Source organism: Macaca fascicularis, chromosome 4 (genome assembly GCF_037993035.2).
Source record: "Macaca fascicularis isolate 582-1 chromosome 4, T2T-MFA8v1.1".
Lineage (NCBI taxonomy): Eukaryota > Metazoa > Chordata > Mammalia > Primates > Cercopithecidae > Macaca > Macaca fascicularis.
The window spans coordinates 88,768,441-88,791,857 of record NC_088378.1 but is presented as its reverse complement, the minus strand read 5'-3'; the positions used below and the strand labels follow the sequence as shown (position 1 = coordinate 88,791,857).

The following is a 23,417-nucleotide window of genomic DNA, read 5'->3' as shown; positions in this document are numbered from 1 at the left end:
TTCTAAATTGTGAGTTCATCCTCAGTGAGCTTTTATCTATGAAAATCTTGTGCCCTGTGGGCCAGGAATACTTCTCTCCAGAGAGGCTTTGTATTTAATTATGCTAAATGTTCCCAAAACCAACTTTTAAGTTAATTTCTGTTTGGGGAATTTCTACACTATGTAGGTGGTGTGAATTCAAATCACAACTTATATGATACAGGCATGTGATTATGATAGATTCTAAACATCCTACCCAGAACTGTGGCCACGATAAAAATTCCTTTATCACTGTTCTTCATACTGGTAAAAAGAATTTTCATTTTTTCTTTCACTGAAGGTCCTAGCCTTTAAAAGTGGGTCTCAGAAGGACAGTCACCTCCACACTTACTTAATGTTAAAATATTGAATGCTTTCCCCTTGCAACTGATGAGACTGATAACAAGACAAGGCTGTTCACTATCACTACTTCTACTCAAAGGAGGTACAAGCCAAGGAAATAATGAAAGAGAAAGAAACAATAGGCTTACAGATTAAAAAGGAAAAAGAAAACATTTTTATTCTCAAATGTGATTGTTTCACAGGGAATCCAATAGAATTTATAGACTGCTATAAATCACTAGTGAATTTAGAAACACAAGGTTGTGATATTATGATATATATGATATCTATATTATGATACATATATATGATATATATATATATAAAAAATTGTTTTTTGTCCACAATTTCTGTCTTCTAACTATGATAACACTTGTTATATCCTAAGTGACTAAAACAACAAGCATATCTTTTGTTAAAGCATTTGGCCTTTTGTCTTTGTTTCCTGAAGTGGCTTCAGAATAGCTTCAGAGTAATAAAGGTGAAAGACAGTCTTTTGTTATACTTGTTATAATATTGGAATGCTTTAGGCCTCAGGAGTAGGCCTCAAAAATCAGAATCTCTCTCTCTGACCTTCTTCTGCCCTTCTTGCACCTGCTACTTTTTTCCCCAAGGCAGACCATAGAAGCTAAAAATATACTGTAATCTTCTCCCACATTTCTGTGTTAGAACTGGTCATAAAGACATTTTTTTGTCTGATTGTAGGTCATAAGAACTCAATTTCAGAAGCAGTCCTGCCCCACCTCCAGGAGGAAGGAAAGTCACACAGATAGGCCAAGAAAAACCTGGACGGGTCTTGCCCCCGGATTTCCGTACTTAATCTGTCAGTATTAGGTCATAATGTTACCGGTGGAAGAGACCCGAGTTACCCTAAGTTACTGGTGGTGAATATATACGGGTCCAGAGCAACTTTAGTTCTTGCCTCCTCAAAAGAAAGAATTCGACTGAGGGGCATAAAGCAGAAAAAGAGACTGAGGCAAGTTTCAGAGCAGGAGTGGAAGTTTATTAAAAAGACTTTAGGCCGGGCACGGTGGCTCACACCTGTAATCCCAGCACTTTGGGAGGCCAAGGCGGCCAGATCATGAGGGCAAGAGTTTGAGACCAACCTGGCCAACATGGTGAAACTCCGTTTCTACTAAAAATACAAAAATTAGCTGGGCGTGGTGGCGGGTGCCTGTAATCCCAGCTACTCAGGAGGCTGAGGCAGGAGAATTGCTTGAACTTGGGAAGCAGAGGTTGCAGTGAGCTGAGATCGTGCTACCACACTCCAGTCTGGGCAACAGAGCAAGACTCTGTCTCAAAAAGTAAATAAATAAAAATTAAAGAAAAAAAAGACTTTAAAACAGGAAAGAAAGGAAGGTGCACTTGGAAGAGAACCAAGTGGGCACATGAAGGTTAAAGAGAGGTCAAGTGCCCCATTTAACCATGATCCTAGGACTTTTATAAGTTTGCCTCTTTTCCATAATTCTTCCCTTAGGGTGGGCTTTTCCCAGGTGCAGAGCCCTCTTTAACCTGGGAAGGGAGCACATGCAGAGTATTTAGGGAGTTATATGCATGACCATCTGAGGCTTTCTTCCTTTTTCCGGTAGAGTGTACCTGGAAGATCACATTTATTTCACCCTTTTGTTCTTAACACTCATGCCCAGGGAGCTTTTCCTCCTTGGGGTCTGCATTCAATTAACACGTTTAATGTTAACAGGTGAATTATCTTTACAGAGGCAATGTGATAATTGCCAAACTATCACCCGACATTCTAGTGGGTAGGGAGAGATCCCTCTTGCCATACTTATGCCTAACTACCTGTAACAGTAACCTTTTTGTCCAGTAATATTTCTATACTATTGTCCCTGCCTCAATTATGCCCATGCAATGAAGTCTTCATCACAGGCCCATGAGGATGGGTAGCGGAACACTCTGAGGCTCCTAAAGGGAGCCTGACAAAGGCATGGAAACTCTGCACCCTTCTTCTACACCTCATCCTGTGCATCTCTTCATCTGTATCTTTTAATATCTTTTATAATAAACTGATAAATGTGTTTCCCTCAGTTCTGTGAGCTACTCTGGCAAATTAAAACTAAGGAGGGGATTAAACCCAAGGAGAGGAAGTGTGAGAACCCCAATTTACAGCCAGTTATTCAGAAGCACAGGTAAACAATCTGAAGGCTGTGATTGGCATTGACAGTGGTAGCAGTCTTGTGCGACGAAACCCTCACCCTGTGGGATCTAACACTATCTCTAGATAGATAATGTCAGAACTGAACTGGATTGGAGAACACCAAATGATGTCCACAGCAGAACTGATTGCTTGCTTGGTGGGAAGAAACCCCCACACATTTGGTAACAGAAGTCTTCTGTGTTGAGCAGAGAAAAACAACAGTTTGTTTTTTCCACACAAAGGTCAAAATTTAAAAATCAATTGTGTTCCTATATAATAGCAACAACAATTAGAAAATACATTTTTAAAAATAACACTTATACTGCATAATAAACATCAAACACCTAGGAATAAATCTTTAAAAATGCTTGTAAAACCCTTAATTATTAAAATAACAAAGAAGAAATCAAAGACCTAACTGAAGAATTATAAATGGAGAGATATTATGTATTCGTGGATTGGAAGATGCAATATGGCTAAGTTGTCTATCCTCCCCAGATTGTTCTGTGGGCTCAATGTAAGCCTAATTAAAATTATTAGGTTGTTTTAGGTGAAAATTGGCAGGCATGGTTCTAAAATATATGTGAGAATACAAAGAACATAGATAGACAAGGCAGTTGTAAAAACAAAGCTGGAGATTTTCCTCTACCAGATTCTGACTTACTGTAAAGTTGTAATGACATGGGATACTTCCTTTGACCCCTTCATGGGACTTATGAAGGGTTTGGCTTGTTTACTGAGCTTGCAGCTCTCTATCCCTTGTGGGACGGAGAGCGCCTAAGTGAGCAGGTGCAGAGGCCGGGACGTGCGCTTCTGGGCAACCAGCAGGAGCAAAACTCTGTGCCAGCCCACAGCAGTGTCTAGGGGTTGCCTGTGACCCCTGGAGCCCCCGAGGGCATGTGTCACAGTGTGCTGTTTTAGCTTTGCCAGCCAAGGATGACCTAAGTGTTAAACAGCTCAGTGGAGGGTCAGTGTGAAAGCCTCTTGCACCACATCCAGGTCCTTGTCCGGCATCCAGGAAGAATCAGGTCACACGAACAAATTGAAGGGTGGTGAATGTAGAGGATTTTATTGAGCAGTGGAAGTAGCTCTCAGTGGGATGAGGAGCTGGAAAGGGGATGGTGTGGGAAGGTGGTCTTCTCCGGGAGTTTGACTATCACTGGCTGAGCTCTTCTCTGAGGTCCCACCATCAAGCCATCTCTCTGAAGTCAAGCAGCTTCTGTCCAATGTCTAGCTGCTTCTTCTCTTCTCTCCTTCTCTACTGTTCTGTCAGTCCATTGGTGGGGCCTGGAGTTTTAATGGGTACAGGATGTGGGGTGGGGCAGGACAGAGTGGTTTTGGAAAAGGCAACATTTGGAGAAGAGAACAGGAATGCATGTTCTTACTTTGGGCTGCAGGTCCAGGCTTGAGGGCGTGGCCCTCGCTGGAGATTGCCCTTTACTACCCAGTATTTCTCTGCCTCCTGCCCATATTAGTATTACCACAGTAATTAGGACACTTTGGTCTTGAAATAAAGATATACAAATAGAACAATAGAAAACAGAGAGGCTAGAAATTTGCACACACACACACACACACACCCGGTCATGTGGTTTATGTGACGATGCCACTTTAACTCAGTGAGGAGAAAAGATGGTCTTTTCAGTGAATAGTTCTAATAAAATTGGAAACCCACATGGGAAAAAAAAACAGAATCTTTGACTCTTATATTCAAACCATACACAAAAGTAGAATATAGACCTAGTGAAAACTAAAAATAAATTAAGCTCTAGTAAAAGATAGAAAAATATTTTCATGACCTTGGAGTAAAACATGATTCTTAAACAAGACACAAAACATATGAAGCATAAAGGTAAAAAAAAAAAAAAAAAAAAAAAAAAAAAAAAATTCTATTAGACCATTTCTGTGACCTCAGAAAAATTATTAAATATGTGAGTAGGAAATCCACAGATAAGAAGTGATTTATACTGGCTGGGCGCGGTGGCTCAAGCCTGTAATCCCAGCACTTTGGGAGGCCAAGGCGGGCGGATCACTAGGTCAGGAGATCGAGACCAACCTGGCTAACATGGTGAAACCCCGTCTCTACTAAAAAAACACAAAAAACTAGCCGGGCGAGGTGGTGGGCGCCTGTAGTCCCAGCTACTCGGGAGGCTGAGGCAGGAGAATGGCGTAAACCTGGGAGGCGGAGCTTGCAGTGAGCTGAGATCCGACCACTGCACTCCAGCCCGGGTGACAGAGCGAGACTCCGTCTCAAAAAAAAAAAAAAAAAAGAAGTGATTTATAATACGAAGATCTTGTATACAGACTATTGAAGAAACTTTTAAAACTAATAAGATAAAGACAAAGTGCTAATTTTAAAAATTGGCAAGGACCTGAACAGGCACTTCACAAAAGACACAGCCATTAAGCATATAAAATGGCTCAAAATGATTAGACATCAGAGAAGGGCAAAGTAGAACCACACCAATATACCACATCACACCTACTGAGACAGTTAAAATTTTTAAAAACTGGCTATATACACACACACACACACACATATATAGTGTTGATGAGAGTATGGAGAAACTGGAATTTTCTTATATTGCTGAAGAGAAAGTCATTTGGTTCAACCACTTGGGAAAACAATTAGGCAGCATTTTGTAGAGTCAAATGACCTAATAACCCAACAAATCCACTCTTAAGTATATAACCAAGAGAAGTTTGTGGCTTTTCCACTGAAAGATATGTACAAACATATTCATAGCAGCTTTTGTTTATAACAGTCAAATAATGGAAATGGCCCAAATGTCCATCAAGAGGAGAATGGATCAAAACATATTCATACAGTGGGATGCTTCAAAGCAAAAGAAAGAAAAACAGGGAAAAATAGAACTATTAATACATACAACAGCATATACGAATAACAAGAAAATTATAATCAGAAAAATAAATCAGACACAAAAGAGTATATACTACATAATTCCATTTACACAAAGTTCAAAGCAGAACAGAAAACTCATCTATGGTGACAGAAATAAAAATAGTAGTTATCTCTGCAGAAGGCTAATGACTAGGAAGGAACATGAAGGTAACTCTGGAATGATGAAACTATTTTATATCTTGATCTGGGTGGTAGTTACATAGCTCAAACATATCTAAAAATGCATCTAACTGTGTACTTAATAATTATGAATTCATCGTACATAAATCAAACCTTATTTAAAAGATTTACAAAATTTTATAGAGTATCATTTTAGGTAGAATTGACATCTTCATGATATCAAGCTACTAGTGTATTAACTAAAATAGCTATAACGAAAACTCTAATTAAGCACAATTTTTTCAAGAAAGTTGTCTCCACCAACTCCAATAATTTCTTTTCCACACATTCATTCTTCACTCCCTTCTGGCTTTCATAAGCACAAACACCCATTCCCACATTGTGTCTTTCTGAGGTCATCATTAGCCCTAAATGACTAAACACAGTGAATATTTTTATTTTTATGTTTCAAACAGAATACAGATTTACTTAGCAATAAAAGTTATATTAAAAGTAGTTATGATCATGGTACTAAGGATAACAACAGTTGTATGACAAAGTTGATACATTTCATAGATTTATAATTTCAGACTTAGAGCTAGCTAGTCAGAAATGTAACTTTATTTTTCCATAACTGAATTCAACATAGCTCTGAATTTATTTTATTCATTTAAGAGTAGACAACTCTTAATCTTGCATTTCAGCATAATTTAGTCACTTCAGATTAGAAACAGTCATTAGAGGGCGGTCAGTACAGAGGTTAAACTGCCTCAGGGCTGTTTTCCTCAGAAGGGTCTGGCTTTGCCTCCTACTCCACTTTGTGGCAGTGTTCGGTTTCAGGAGGCAGCTGATGAAACATTCTGGTGTGATCCCCCACCTCTCATTGGCTCTGATGACAGGGGCCTGGTCCTACTGGGTCTTTAGGTGGCATATTCTGTCTTCGCATCAGCTTCAGCTGGAGTCCTCACAGTTGGTACAACTTGTGTTCTTTCTCTTGTCACAGTCAGGGTCCCAACCCTGATGTGGAACTTCCTTCATCCTTCACTGGCACTGTTCAGAAGCAACTGTCATCCTTGCTGCTTTCTCTAACTCAAGTATCTTCATGAGGAAGAGAGACCTGTTGGATTGAAGAAATGTTCAGAAAAGACCTAAGGGCAATTACCAATTTTCTGAATGTAAGATTTAATCCACAATTCTGTCAATCTGAAAACTTTTAAATTCGGTTTATCCTGGACTTTTGTTTTACATTTTTCTTTTTTAAAATTGATTCAGAGTAATTGTACATATTTGGGGAGGCATATGTGATATTTTGATATATGCATGTAATGTGTAATAATTAAATCCTGAATATTTACTTTTTCTTTATGTTGTGAACATTCTAATTATTCTAGCTATTTTGAAATATATGATAAATTGCTGTCAATTATAGTTTCCCTATGTACTAACAAACACCAGACCTTATCCTTCTATCTAACTGTATTATTGTACTCATTAATGAAACTCTTTTTATACCCTCTCCTGCTTACCCTTCTTTGCCTCTGGTAACCACCCCAGCTGAAGTTGATGGACAGAATATGTCATCTAAAGAACCAGTAGGACCAGCAACCAGTCATCAGAGCCAATAAGAACTTTCTACCTCCATGAGATTCACTTTTTGTTTAGCTCTCACATATGAGTAAGAACATGGGATATTTGTCTTTCCATGCCTGGCTTATTTCACTTAATATAATAACTTCCAGCTCCATCCACATTGCTGCAAATGACAGGATTTCTGTTCTTTTTATGACTGAATAATATTCCATTGTGTTTATATATACATTGTATACATATATAAATTGTGTATATATACACATTGTATATTCTATTATATAAACATTGTATACATATATTCTGAGTTCTGGTAACTGCTCCCTTGCCTTTCCCCTTCATTTCCAAGGGCACTCACTACCCTACCATTGTGAGCAAAATAAAGAGGCACATAGTTTGTCCACTGATATGTCAGTAGTCCTTTCAGTGAACTCTCCTCAATTATCTTATTCAAGTGTGCTATCTGTTTTATCTCAGGGCTCTACCAACACAGATAACTTAGCACTTGCCCAAGCTTGGGTCAGACATCCATTCACATATGAGTCAGTATTCTTGGTGCGATGGCTGCTTGAAGCAGAGTCATTGTTGTGGGTGGAGAAGGTTTCTCAGAGGAAAGCAGCCATAGGTGGTCACTGAGATTTTAGGCTTCTCCTGCTTAAAGTTATGAAGTCTCAAACTAGCTTCTGCTAATAGTTAAAGAAGCTGTGTATTACACCATGAGAGGCAAGTTTATTGCAGAGGAAAAGAGAATTTGTATAAGAACCTACAATACTTGATTTCTAGTCCTAGCTTTGCTACCAATCAGTTATATGAGTTTAGACACAGCTCTTTTCCTTTTTGGGTCTCAATTTCTTCTGTAAATTAGTATTTTTGCATCAGATGTTTTCCAAGATCTCTTCTATTTCTATGATTCTTCCTCCATGTATATTACTATTATTATATATTACACACGTATTTATATTACACATTTGTTATGTAATATTATACATGTTTCCATTTGATTTTTGTTCGAATAATTGGAATATTGTACACAAAAATTAGGCAATGAATTTCAGGATTTCTTCAACATTTTTACTTATTATAAACTAATGGTTTTGTTATTTTTATTATGTATATCAAAATGATTGAAAGAAAAAAGCAAGAGCCCAAAAACTCACAATAATCTAGACTCTGTTAGAAAAAAATAAACTAGGGAAATTCTAGAAATGCCATTAAAAGGTATTACTCCTTCTTTTGTAACCAAAACAAAATTGAAGTTACTGTTTTATATATAGCAGAATATAGAACATTTCTGGCTTCATAAATTGAATAAAAATTATTCCCGATATTTGTATCACAATGGTTTCTAAAGAATTAATATTGCTCCATGTTTTTAAATATTTTTAGCTTTTCTATTAGAAATAAAATTTAATCAATGTATTATCTCATTTGGCAGGTAATTAGAACTTTTTAATTTCAGAGAGTAGATGTGATAGCTGAGAAGTTAAAGGTTGTTAATTCTCGTATATTATCCTTTGATATTTCATGTGCCTGGAAATGTTTCAGGACTCACTTTTTCTCATCCTAAGAATATTCACAGAAAAATAATATATACTTGGAATATTTATAAGCTTATGTTTGTCCATATATCTATGGCAGAGTTTCTACTTCCATTTAGAAAGTCACTGGAGATGAGTGCTCCTACCCTCATATGGTTTGGCTGTGTCCCCACCCAAATCTCAACTTGAATTGTGTCTCCCAGAATTCCCATGTATTGTGGGATGGGCCCAGGGGGAAGTAATTGAATCATGGGGGCCAGTCTTTCCAATGCTATTCTCATGATAGTGAATAAGTCTCAAGAGAGCTAATGGGTTTGTCAGGGGTTTCAACTTTTGCTTCTTCCTCATTTCCTCTTGCTGTTGCCATTTAAGAAATGCATCTTATTATTGCTTCTCAGCCTTTTGGCTAAGATCAAGTGAAGAAATGCATCTTACCTCCCACCATGATTCTGAGGCCTCCCCAGCCATATGGAACTGTAAGTCCAATTAAACCTCTTTTTCTTCCCATTCTCAGGTATGTCTTTTTCAGCAGTGGGAAAATAGACTAATACAGTAAATTGGTACCAGTAGACTGGGATGTTGCTGAAAAGATACCCAAAAATGTGGAAGCGACTTTGGAACTGGGTAACAGGCAGAGGATGGAAGAGTTTGGAGGGCTCAGAACAAGATAGGAAAATGTGGGAAAGTTTGGAACTTCCTAAAGACTTGTTGAATGGCTTTGCCCAAAAGACTGATAGCAATATGAAAAATAAGTTCCAGGCTGAAGTGATCTTAGATGGAGATGAGGAACTTGTTGGGAACTGGAGCAAAGGTGATTCTTGTTATGTTTTAGCAAAGCGACTGGTGGTGTTTTGCCGCTGCCCTAGAGATTTGTGGAACTTTGAAGTTGAGAGAGATGACTTAGGGTATCTGGCAGAAGAAACTTCTAAGCAGCAAAGGATTCAAGATGTGATTTGGGTGCTGTTGAAGGCATTCAGTTTTATAAGGGAGGCAGAGCATAAAAGTTTGAAAAACTTTGCAGCTTGGGTATGTGAGAGAAAAAACTCATTTTCTAGGGAGAAATTCCAGCTGGCTGCAGAAATTTGCATAGATAACAAAGAGCCTAAGGTCAATCCCCAAGACCATGGGGAAGATATCTCCAGCCTATGTCAGAGACCTTCACAGCAGCCCCTTACATCACAGGCCTGGAGGCCCATGAGGAAAAAGTGGTTTTGTGGGCTGGGCCCAGGGTCCCCATGCTGTGTGCAGCCTAGTGACTTAGTGCCCTTTGTTTTGGCCAATTTATCCCATTTGGAATGGCTGTATTTATCCAATACTTGTACCCCCATTGTATATAGGAAGTAACTCACTTGCTTTTGATTTTACTGGCTCATAGGCAGAAGGGACTTGCCTTGTCTCAGATAAGACTTTGGACTGTGGACTTTTGGGTTAATGTTGAAATGAGTTAAGACTTTGGGGGACTGTTGGGAAGGTATGATTGGTTTTTAAATGTGAGGACATGAGATTTAGAGGGGCCAGGGGGTAGAATGATATGGTTTGGCTGTGTCCTCACCCAAATCTTAATTTGAATTGTATCTCCCAGATTTCTCATTTATTTTGGGAGGGACATAGGGGGAGGTAATTGAATTATGGAAACTGGTCTTTCCCGTGCTATTCTCGTGATAGTGAATATGTCTCATGAGATCTGAGGGGTTTATCAGGAGTTTCCACTTTTGCTTCTTCCTCATTTTCTCTTGCCACCTCCATGTAAGAAGTACATTTTACTTTTCACCATGATTCTGAGATTTCCCCAGACACATGGAACTATAAGTCCAGTGAAACCTCTTTTCTTCCCAGTCTTGGGTATACCTTTATCAGCAGCATGAAAATGGACTAATACACACCCTAACAATAAGAATAAGCATGTCAGCCAAAGAACTATAATTTAAAAAAACAAAATAAAACAAAACAAAAATCAATTCAGAGATCTGAGGACTTAAAGAAACCCAAATGAACTAATTCCTGAAAAGCGGTGAGTCTTTCACAGTGATATTGTGAAATATATATTTGGTCTTCATCCAGTTTCCTGGTATACAGCTCCCAAAACCCTTGAGATCTCTAAAATGATGTGTCTTTCTGTAGTCTAGTGAGATGGCTAGTATAACTGGGGGTTCCCTGCATATCCTAGGATGGGAGCAGCTTTCCAGAGGATCCAATCCTGAGATTAGAGGGCTGGGACTTTCAGCTTTTCTTGTCCCACCTCACCAGGGTGGAGACGTTGAAGATTGAGTCAATCACCAATGGCCATTGCTTTAATCAATTATGCCTATGTAATAAGACCTCTGTATCAACCTAAAGGGACAAAGTTTAAAGAGCTTCTGAGTTATTGAGCATATGGAGGTAAGGGTAGCACAGCCAAAGAGGGCATAAAACTTCTGCACCTCTTCTCACAGACTTACCCTGTATATCTCCTTATCTGGCTATTTATTTGCATTCTTTAATATATCCTTTGTAACAATAAATCACCAACAATAAATAAACTGTTTTCCTGGGTTCCATGAGCCACTCTAGCAAGTGATCAACCCCAAAGAGAGGATTGTGGGAATCTTTGATTTGTAGCCAAGTCAGACAGAAGTTGTGGGTAACTGGGAGCTTACTACTTGCAATTGGCATCTGAGATGGGTTGAAGTATTGTGGGACTGAGCCATTCACCTGTGGAGTCTGTGCTATCTCCAGGAGAATTAAGTTGAATGGTAGGACATCCATCTGCTGTCAGAGAATTGGTTAATGTGGAAGAAACTCCCATACATCTGGTGTCAAAAATGAGGTATTAAGATTGCTGAGAGTACAGTAGTGGGAAAAAATGTTGGTTGGTTCCTATATTACACCTTCCTAGGAGAGAAGAGATCCATGGCCCTTTTCCTCCCTAGCACAAGAGCAGATGGTGGAGGAATCTCCCATATATAGGTAAAGAAGAAACCAGTCAAACTTAGAAGAAATTCAATGTCTACATATAGGCTGCCATGATGGATTAGAAGTTGTAGCCACAGAAGAATCTACAACCATTCATCAACTCTTTCCTATGGACCTTCATCAAGTACAAGATACTCAGGTTGGGGATGGGATGGGAGAGAGAAGAGACATCTAAATGAGACACATGAGGTCTTCACCACATGTGTGGTAACAGTTACTGAAGGCTGTGGCAGGGCAGGAGAGTAGAAAAAAATATCTCCAGGTGGCATTCAGATGCCCTTGCTAGTATGGATCTCATCATAGACTCCAGTACGCTAAAATTTCTACCATGTTCAATATTTCAAGGCTACAGCTCTTGGTTTACAACATGCTCAGCCATAGTTACCAGAATAAGTGCTCTGTTCCAAAAACACAGACTGTAATAAAGATATCAACACATTTCCTGGCACTCTGTACTTAACACCTTGTAGTGTTTAACAACACTTCTTTAGGGGAACTTCACCAAATGTGTGTTCTTATTGTGCTGGCTAAGTTAGCAGAACAGAGTCTGAGTAGCTAAAGAAAAACTTTTGTGAACTTGTCTGTCATGCAGGTAGTTTGCTAAAAGATGCCACAGGAGATTTTATGTTCATTTTGTTCTTTAAGTGAAGAAATCCAAAGTGATATTTTATGTGAAAAATCTCTGTGTGAACTTGTTAAAAATTATATCAAGGTGAATATCTGTTTTTTAAATGATTTTGATATATCTGCACAAATGGACTTCATACCTAAGGTTATCCCCCTCTTTTAAAAATATCAGATTAAATTTGCCACATTTCAATTAATAAAAGAAGGGAGGAAGAAACAATTGCTGTGACATAACAGACAGTGGAAGTGAAAAGCTCCACCTTCAGTCTGGTCCCTATTAGGCCAGTAAGACATCAAGCTCAAGGAACTGTATATTTCAGGACAAAACTTACCTATATGGTGAAACTGGCCAAGGTCAACAAACTCAATGGTCATGTACGTTTTCATTCATTCAACCTGATGCCTATTGTGTGCTAGATGTATCTCTAGGCACTGAGGAGTTACCAGTGGAAAAACAGTCCCTACCCTCATGGAGGTGCCATCATAGCTTAAGAGAGATACAATAAATGAACAAGTAAATAAATAATGTATAAGATGCTAATAAATATTGTCAAGAAAAATAAGACAGGAAGAATGAATAAGGAGGCACGGAGAGCAGATTTAAAGAACTTATTTTAATCAAAAGAAATGATTAACAGCACAGAAATTCAGAAAGCAACTCAATAGAAATACAGGCATAAACTAAATGGACATTTCACAGAAGAAGAAACCTGAATACCTAATAAACATAAAAATGTATCACTAATCTTCAGGAAAACAAAAATCAAAACAATAGACATCATTTTGTAAGGTTTTATCAGAGCAAAGTATAGTCTAAGAATACTAAGTATTGGCAAGGCTGTGAAATAACAGTAACTGTCATCCACTCTTGGTAAGTAGTATTAAAATTGGCTCCACCTCTTTTGAATAGAGCTTGACATTATTTATTAAAATTGAATAGATGTCTTCCAAAGAAATCCACTCAATACTAATTTTTGTATAAGGATAAGCTAGACAATGCTTTAGACAACATACCCAAAGTGGCTTAAAGCAACAAAGATTTCTGTTTCACTCTTGCTTCATTGTCATTGTGGCTTGACTGGAGTGTCAGCTCCATGTCTTTGTCAGCCTTACTTGTGGACCCATGCTGATGAAGCAGTTGCTAGGCAGAACACTTCCAGTTACTGTAGAAGGGAGAAAAGAACATTGCACGTATTGCCTTACAAAACTTCTTCCCAGAAAGGCCACACATCACTTAGCTCACATTTCATTAATCCAATATGGCCACACCTAAATTAAGTGGGCAGTGAAATGCAATCCTAACAGGAACTTTGACAGGAAACAGCAGCAGAATATATGGGAATAGCCTTAATGGCTCTTACAATATATTCCCTAGACAAACTTTTATGCATGATTACCAGGAACCACATACAGATTCCAAAGCAGCACTGGCTATTGAAGCACAAAATATCCATTAACAGCAAAACAGATAAACAAATTATGTTATACTCACAGCAAAATATGAACTAGGGATGAGAAAGCATGATCTACAGCCTCATACATTAGTGTTTGAATTTCAAAATGTTTAGTGAAAGAGCAAGTCACAGAAACATACTGTGTGATTCATTTACATAAAGTACAAAATTATATAGAGAAAAATCAGACATACTGTGTTGGGATACATGCATATGTGGTAAAGCTATACAGGAAAGAAAGAGAATGACTAACTAAAATTACAAGAGTTTGGTTACCCCTGGGTTTGTAGGGTGTGATGGAGGCAGGGAGACATCAGTGAAGAGTACACTCATGGGGCTTCAAAGATACTAATTATATTCTACATTTTTAAGATGGATGGTGTACACGGGCACTTTATTTTATTTTTATTCTTAAAAAATATGTATGTATGTATGTATGTATATATGTTTAAATATCATTGACAGAGTGGCTTAAACATTGTTGGATTAAAAAAAAATTATTTTTCACAGTTCTGGAGATTGGGAAGTCCAAGATCAAGGGGCCAGCAGATTCAGTGTCTGGTGGGGCCCTCTTCCTGGTTTTCAGACAACTGCCTTTTTACTGTATTCCCACATGGTAGACAGAGATAAGCCATCTCTCTCACGTCTCTTCTTATAAGGCACTAATTCCATTTATGAGGGCTCCACCCTCATGATCTTTTTGGGGCTTAGTAAATGATACTCCAAAATATGCAACTTTGGACTTCAAACTGATAGCACCTGGGGAACAGCAAATCCAGGAAGGGCTTTCTCTGAAGCTCCCTCATCTGACTGAGGGAAGTTCTTCAGAAGGAATGCAATGTTCTTGGCCTCTTCCTTATAATATCATAAAATGAGAAAGATTAACTCACTGGAAAAATTTTAAAGAGGTGAATACCACCTATTCTTCTGAGTACTGCTACCTGAGACATTTCTGCATAACAAGACAGCCTTTTCTCATGTATTTTCTCCCCTCAATATCACATCACCTGTCACCACCCCTCCTCAGAGACCCCCAAGCTACCATTTCTTTCTGAGGCTCAAAACTCCTTAAACTTTGATCATCCGATACTTCTTCAAGCCATACTTTTTGAGGCCCCTGTGTGTATGTGTGTAATAAATTTGTATGCCTTTTCTCCTTTTAATGTGTCTTTCAGGCCTCTGAGCCCAAGCTAAGCCATCATATCCCCTGTGACCTGCATGAATACATCCAGATGGCCTGAAGTAACTGCAGAATCACAAAAGAAGTGAAAAAAACCACCAAACAGGTTTGTGTGAGCAATAAAGCTTTTTAATCACCCGGGTGCAGGCGGGCTGAGTCTGAAAAGAGAATCAGTGAAGGGAGATAAGGGTGGGGCTGTTTTATAGGATTTGGGTAGGTAAAGGAAAATTACAGTCAAAGGGGTTTGTTCTCTGGTGGGCAGGAGTGGGGGTCACAAGATGCTCAGTGGGGGAGCTCTTTGAGCCAGGAAAAGGACTTTCATGAGGTAATGTCATCACTTAAGGCAAGGACCAGCCATTTTCACTTATTTTGTGGTGGAATGTCATCAGTTAAAGTGGGGCAGGGCATTTTCACTTTTTTTGTGATTCTTCAGTTACTTCAGGCCATCTGGGTATATATACATGTAAGTCACAGGGGATGCGATGGCTTGGTTTGGGCTCAGAGGACTGACATTCCTGCCTTCTTATATTAATAAGAAAAATAAAACAAAATAGTGTTGAAGTGTTGGGGCAGCAAAAATTTTTGGGGGGTGGTATGGAGAGAGACTGGGTGATATTTCTTAGGGCTGCTTCAAGCGGGATTAGGGGCAGCGTGGGAACCTAGAGTGGGAGAGATAAAGCTGAAGGATTTTGTGGTAAGGGGTGATATTGTGGGATTGTTAGAAGAAACGTTTGTTGTATAGAATGATTGGTGATGGCCTGGATGTGGTTTTGTATGAATTGAAAAGCTAAATGGAAGACACAAGGTCTGAGTAACAGAAGGAGAAAAAACAGGTATTGAAGGACTAAGAATTGGAAGGACCTAGGATATCTAATTAGAGAATGCCCAAGGATGTTCAGCATAGCCTTGCCAGCAAAGATTATTTACTTTAAGAGAGAATTTAGAGTGGCAGTTTGGGATAGCACCAGGAGATATCAGCTGTGATGGCTTGGAGAAACAGTATAAACCGGCAGTGTAAACACAAGTGTTTACACATGGCATTTTTGAGTAGTTGAGAACAGTGAATAGGAGTATGACTAGACAGAAGATAGTAGGGATGACAAGTTTTTTGGGGTGTAGTCCAAGTTGTTTTGGTGTCTGGAATGAGACTGTGACTTAATAAAAAGGAGTGTCCACACAGGAACTCAAATGGACTGGAACCTGTAGCATTCTGAGGACAGGTCTGAATTCTGAGACGGGTAAGTGGTAATGTTATGCCCAGACCATTTGTTTCCCAAAGAAGACCACCAGAGTCCAGAGTCAAAGCCAAGCGGCAAGGATCTTTACTGCAAGTTCGAACTTGGTCCCTCCATTCCACAGCATACAAGAGGGCCTCGAACAATGCGAGTGCTTGCTTTTTATAGCCCAATGTAAACAGGATATGTAAAGTTATAGGGAACAAGGTAATTCTCTCGGTTACAGCATTACAATTGGTTACCATTCTACATTTAGCATTCCTTATCGGAGATCTCCCAGGTGATGTTTTTCTGAAGTTTGAAAGAAATATGGAGGAATGTGTTTGTGCTGGGCTCAGGAAGTTGGGAGATATATGGGGGATGTGCCTCATTCCTTTCATTCCCCCCTTCTTTTCAGGTAACTCTAGAGCCAATCTTGGGTCTTATAAGTCTGACTCTGTTTCAGCATCTACAGGTTGGTGTTGGGCTCTGAGGACCATGAGCTGAATGGTGTCAAACCTTTCTCTGACAAACTGCAAAATTCTGTTAACAACACAAAGTCCTACAGTTAGCAGAAATAGTAGACTTAGCAGGGGTCCAAGGAAGGGGGCTAACAGAGAAAACATAGAGGAATTCCACCATTGGTCTGCAGCTGAAGCAAACTGCCGTGTTTTTACTTCAGTGCTTAACTTGCGTAACTGTTGGACCCGGTCTTCTACAAGCCCTGATTCATTTATGTAGAAATAACAGTCTTCTTTTAGAAACATACATGTACCACCTTTTTCTGCAGTGAGTAGGTCTAGGGCCCTCCGGTTCTGCAAGGTTACTTGAGCTAGGGACGTGAGCTGCCGCTGAAGGGATGCAAGGGACTCAGCTGACTCCTCCATAGCAATGGCAAATTGTTGGTACAACTTGTTGCTTTCTATGAGGGTGTGACTTAGGGCTCCCCCCGCCATCCCGGCCGCAATGAGGGATGTGGTGAGGGAGATTCCTGCAATGAGGGGGAGAAATATGGCTCGTGCAGGTCTCGGTCTAGGGACTGGGTGAATAGTAGTACTAGTCCAGTTACCGGTGTACCCTAGGAACTCGCCAGCAGTTAGTAGAGTCAACCGGGGAACTAATGTGACAGGAAGACACAGTAGGTTGGTAACAGAGGGACTAGATAGGTCCTTAGATAATGTCCCATTACACCAGAAGAATATGCCCGGCGGAGCCCTTAGGGTGATATTAGGGGGCACTGCAGTGATGCTGCAGAGGCTGGAATTGGTTCCTGAGAAGCAGTAGGGAAACTTCTCCTGACTGGGGTTTAGGTGCTGGTTTGGTGTTTTCCCCAGCGGCCACTAGGGCGGCTAACGTTAGGGCTAGACTACCTAATTGCATGTTTGCAGTGAGCTATATTGCCGGCACAGGGTGAGTTTTAAGGGGTTGTTCTTAGCTCTGTCCACAGTCCACGTGGCCGGTGCTTCAGCCACTGCTGTGATTGGTCCTAGAAGGTCGGAGGTTGGGTCCACTGGCTTGACGTGGGTGTAGCGGATCCACGACGTGATGCCTTTTACCTTCAGGGTGGTGGGGATGGTCAGGAGTACCTGGAGTGGTCCCTTTCACCTGGGTTCTAGGGTCTCTTGTCGGTGTCGCTTAACCAGGACCTAGTCTTCCAGCTGGTACGGATGGGGTGTCGGTGGGGGACCGGTCTCATATAGTTCCTTCAGCTTGGGCCAGATTTCTTGATGAATTTTCTGCAAGGCTTGTAGGGAAAATAAGAGTTCAGAGACATTTTCTGTTTCAGATTTGAGTAGATCATCTTTTAGACTGGGAACCAGGGGTAGGGGTCTGCCATACATGATTTCGTAAGAGGTAAGGCCCAGTCTGTAAGGGGTATTACGGGCCCGGAACAGAGCGTAGGGGAGAAGGACCACCCAATTAGCGCCAGTCTCCATAGTCAATTTAGTTAAGGTCTCTTTTAAGGTCCGATTCATCCTCTCTACCTGTCCTGAACTCTGGGGCCTGTAAGCGCAATGTAGTTTCCAATTTGCCCCAAGGATGGAAGCCAAATCCTGACTTACCTTAGCGACGAAGGCCGGCCCATTATCTGACCCTATCTGGACAGGGAAGCCATACCTGGGGAGGATATCTTCCAGAATTTTCTTTGCTACAACCTGAGCGGTTTCTCTTTTGGTTGGAAATGCTTCAGTCCACCCTGAAAAAGTATCTACAAAGACAAGTAAGTACCGATACCCGTACTTTCCTGGCTTTATTTCAGTAAAATCTACTTCCCAGTAGATACCGGGCCTGGTTCCTCTAAGCCTTGTTCCCGCTGCAGCCTGGGACTGGGGGTAGGCATTGTTAAGCTGGCAGACTTTGCAACTTGCCACGATGCTGCTGGCCATCTCGGCTGTATGTCTGAATTTGAGCTTAGAGCGTCTGATCAGGTCTATCATCCGCCGAGCACCCAGGTGGGTGGTTCGGTGGATGTGTTCTAACACTTGTTGTCCTAATTTTTCTGGTAGGATGGTTTGGTCATTAGTATCAGTCCACCACCTATTCTGGATCTGTTTCAGGGGAAGCTTGTCAATCCACTGGAGATCTTGTTCTGAATAATCAGGGAAATGTGGCAAGTCCCGGGGGCCCGGGTCAGGGAGCTGGAGTGCAAGGAGTTGGCTGGGAGCCTTTACCACATTTCTTGCAGTTTGGTCTGCCAGAAAGTTGCCTTGAGCAGTTGGAGTGATTGATTTCTGATGCCCTGGGCAATGCACAATGGCTAACTTTTCTGGCTTCCATAGCACTGTTAACAGGGCTAGGATCTCTTGCTTGTTTTTTTATCTCTTTTCCTTCAGCCGTTAGTAACCCTTGCTCCCTGTAGATGGCCCCGTGTATGTGCGCCGTAGCAAAAGCATATCGGCTGTCTGTACATACTGTCAGCTTCTTCCCTGCCCCTAAGGTAAGAGCTTGGGTGAGCGCTATCAGTTCGGCCTTCTGGGCCGATGTCCCCGGGGGCAGGGGTCCCACCCAGATTACCTCAGTCTCTGAAGTCACTGCCGCTCCAGCGTACCTCTGGCCTTGATGCATGAAGCTGCTCCCATCAGTGAACCAGACGAGGTTAGCGTCAGGAGTGGGCGGTCCTGCAGGTCCTCTCCAACTCCGTGCACCTGAGCTAGTATCTCGGTGCAATCATGGAACGGCATGTCCAGGTCCAGGTTGGGCAGCAGCGAGGCAGGGTTTAAGGTCGTTGGGGGCAGGAAGGTTATCCTGATAGGATTTAGTAGTAGTCCTTGGTAGTGGGTGAGCCGGGCGTTACTTATCCATCGATTAGGTGGCTGTTTGAGTACACCTTCGATGGCATGTGGGGTAACGACCCACAATTCTTGACCCATGACAAGTTTATCAGCATCTTGTACCATCAGAGCCGTGGCCGCAATCATTCAGAGACAAGGGGGCCACCCGGCAGCCACCGGGTCTAACTTCTTTGACAGGTAGGCAACTGGCCTCCGCCAGGGGCCTAAATTCTGAGTTATTACCGCCTTGGTGACACCCTTACTCTCATCCACGTATAAGTGGAAGGGCTTGGTGACATCAGGTAGTCCCAGTGCAGGTGCAGAGAGTAGGGCGGTTTTGATCTGTTGGAAAGCCGACTCGGCTTCGTCTGTCCAATTAAATTGTTGCTGCCCCCATGTTGCCTGATACAAGGGTTTAGCCAGTTCTGCGAACCCAGGTATCCATAGTCTACAAAATCCCGCCGACCCCAGGAATTCCCTCACTTGTCGGGTGGATTGTGGCCTGGGGATCTGCAGAACAGTCTGCTTCCGAGCGCCTGTTAACCAGCGCTGCCCTCCTTTTAGCAGGTACCCCAGATATGTTACTTCTGGCTTACAGATTTGAGCTTTCTTTGCCGAGGCTCGGTAGCCTAGATTTCCCAGAGCTTGTAAGAGACTCTTGGTCCCTTGAATACAAGCTTCTTGGGTCTCAGCAGCAATCAGAAGGTCATCAACTTTTTGTAGTAAAGTTACCTCAGGGTGTTTACGTCGGTACTCACCCAGGTCTTCATGGAGGGCCTCATCGAACAGGGTAGGAGAGTTTTTGAATCCCTGCAGCAGCCTGGTCCATGTCAGTTGGCCACTTATGCCCTTTCCAGGGTCATTCCACTAGAAGGCGAAGAGCTTTTGGCTCTGAGGGGCTAAAGGCAAACTGAAGAAAGCATCTTTCAAATCTAAAACAGAGTACCATTGATGTTTAGGGTTTGGGGTACACAGGAGGGTATACGGGTTTGGCACAGTTGGGTGTATGTCCACAATCCTCTAAGTCTTCTAATTTCTGGAGTTTCCTTTTAATGTCTGGGGCTGCCTGATTTCCGAAAGACATTACAACAGCTGCCTGATTTCCTGGAGCCTCTGGGTCTATGGGGGTGTACTGTCTAAAAGCTTCCATTAACCTTTCTAAGTAGGTAGCTGGGCTCTCTGTCTTTCCCTGCAGAACAGAGTATACTTTAGCCAAATTAGTGGGCTTGTGAGCAGCTGCCCAGAGACCCGCCATTAGAGTCTGGCGATAAAGGCGTAGCCGTCCCCTACCTTCTGCCGTGTTGTAGTCCCACACCAGCCTGGTCAGAGGAAAAGTTGCATTTATGAGGTCGGGGTTGGCAGTCGGTTGACCGTCGTCCCCCGGGACCAGCTTTTTAGCTTCTACCTGTATTCTTTCTCGCTCTTCCGTTGTGAACAAGATTCGGAGGAGCTGCTGACAATCATCCCAAATGGGCTGGTGGGTGAACATGACACTATCCAGTAAAGCCATTAAATCTTTGGGGTTGTCTGAAAACCGAGCACTCTGGGTCTTCCAGTTATACAGATCACTGGTAGAGAATGGCCAGTACTGGAGCCTGGGGATTCCCGTGTCATCTGGGGGTCCTATTTCCCGAAGGGGTAGAGCCACTGTGGAGTCAGGCAGCTGGGGGGGCTAGCCCGCGAAGTGTGCCCTCACATCCGCCCCGCCGGCCCTTCAAAGTTACTTTCACTCTCAGCGGGTCCCTGTGTGCCGGCCGCCTCCCATCCGCCTGCTTTTTCCCCCGGCTTAGCCCGGGGGGCTGGGGCCTGGGGCCCGGAGGGGTACGGAGGGGGTTCTGTGAACAGTGGGTCCCCGCTATCGGGCAGAACAGGATTGGGGGGGCAGTTGGTTGCTTGGATTTTAGTGGTCGAGCAACCAGTGCCTTACAGGGTTCAGGGGCTAATTGGAAAGGGGACAGCCAAGGAGGCGGGTTCTCAACAAGGTCCTGCCATATGAGGATATATGGGATTTGATCTAGGTGGCCCGCAGGCCCAGGTAGGAAAATCTTGGACTTTACTCTAGTGATGACAGCAAGTCGGAATGTCCCTTTGGGTGGCCACCCCACATCAAAAGCAGGCCATTCGGAGCAGCATAGGGTAATGAGCTTTCCCCTCCTGATTTCCAAACTAAGATCATGGCCCCTTGCTCTTACATCTTTGAAATTACTTGTAAGGAGAGATAGGGGAGTGCTCTGGGTATTACCCATCCTGTACTAGTTTGTAGTCTCTTCCTGTAAAGGAATATGGGTTAGAATCCCTGTAAAGGAAATCTGGCTTATTAATAATATTTAGTCACAAGCGCGCTCCGGCAGTCTGGGTCAGAGTTAGCTGCTCGGACCGCGATTGCGCTCCGGCAGCACAGATTGCAAGCGCGCTCCGGCAGCACAGACCACAAGCGTGCTCTGGCAGCACAGACCGCAAGCACGCACCGGTAGCCCGGGTCAGAGTTAGCTGCTCAGACCGCGATTGCGCTCCGGCAGCACAGACCGCAAGCGCGCTCCGGCAGCACAGACCGCAAGCACGCTCCGGAAGCACAGACCGCAAGCGGCTCCAGCAGCACAGACCGCAAGCGGCTCCGGCAGCACAGATCACGAGCGCGCACCGGTAGCCCGGGTCAGAGTTAGCTGCTCGGACTGCGATCGCGCTCCGGCAGCACAGATCGCAAGCGCACACCGGAAGCCCGGGTCAGAGTTAGCCGCTCGGATCGCGATCGCGCTCCGGCAGCTCGGATCGCAATCTAGATCAGACGAGAGCCAGGGGACGTCTCCCACCGGTCTCCGCTGGCTGTCCTATAGCGCGTCCGCCAGGACTGTGCCAGCTCCAGTTTCAGACCTTGCGAGTCACAGATTCAGATTCAGAACAGACACAGACAGACAAACGGAGACGAGCCGGCTCACCTATCAGTAGATCGATCTTAGTAGATCCGTTGACCAGGGGTCTGGTGGGCTTGGGGAATCCCAGACGAGCCCCCAGATGTTATGCCCAGACTGTTTGTTTCCCAAAGAAGACCACCAGAGTCCAGAGTCAAAGCCAAGCGGCCAGGATCTTTACTGCAAGTTCGAACTTGGTCCCTCCATTCCACAGCATACAAGAGGGCCTCGAACAATGCGAGTGCTTGCTTTTTATAGCCCAATGTAAACAGGATATGTAAAGTTATAGGGAACAAGGTAATTCTCTCGGTTACAGCATTACAATTGGTTAACATTCTACATTTAGCATTCCTTATCGGAGATCTCCCAGGTGATGTTTTTCTGAAGTTTGAAAGAAATATGGAGGAATGTGTTTGTGCTGGGCTCAGGAAGTTGGGAGATATATGGGGGATGTGCCTCATTCCTTTCAGTAAAAGTATTGTCTAGTCCTTTTTAAGTTGGTGACTGAGCTTGGTGAGCTGTGTTTTTAAAAGACCATTAGTCCATTCTACCTTTCCTGAAGATTGAGGATGGTAAAGGATGTAAAGGTTTCACTAAATACCAAGAGCCTGAGAAACTGCTTGGGTGATTTGACTATTAAAGGCTGGTCCGTTATCAGACTGTATACAGGTGTGAAGGCCAAACCAAGGAATTATGTCTGACAGAAGGAAAGAAATGACCACGGTGGCCTTTTCAGACCCTGTGGGAAAGGCCTCTACTCATCCAGTGAAAGTGTCTACTCAGACTAAGAGATATTTTAGTTTACTGACTTGGGGCATGTGAGTAAAGTCAATTTGCCAGTCCTGGACAGGGGTAAATCCCTGAGCTTGATGTGTAGGAAAAGGAGGGGGCCTGAACAATCCCTGAGGGGTAGTAGAATAGCAGATGAAACATTGAGAAGTTATCTCCTCGAGGATAGATTTCCATGATGGAAAGGAAATGAGAGGTTCTAAGAGACGGGCTAGTGGCTTGTAACCTACATGCAAGAGGTTATGAAATGACGACAGAATAGTATAGTCCTGTAAGGCTGGAAGGAGATATTTTCCTTGGTCTAAGAACCATTTGCATTGTGTGTGAAGAGATTGATAGGTAGAAGTTTCAGTGTGGA

At 42.5% G+C, this 23,417-nt stretch overlaps 1 long non-coding RNA gene across 1 annotated transcript in view; it reads left to right on the top strand.

Moving 5' to 3' along the window:
- Positions 1–23,417, top strand: part of LOC135970419 (uncharacterized) — a 122,630-nt gene that overhangs the window by 26,874 nt on the left and 72,339 nt on the right. The window contains exon 2 of the long non-coding RNA XR_010586095.2: positions 14,871–14,981. This is a non-coding gene — a long non-coding RNA (uncharacterized lncRNA). The remainder of the gene's footprint in view (positions 1–14,870; positions 14,982–23,417) is intronic.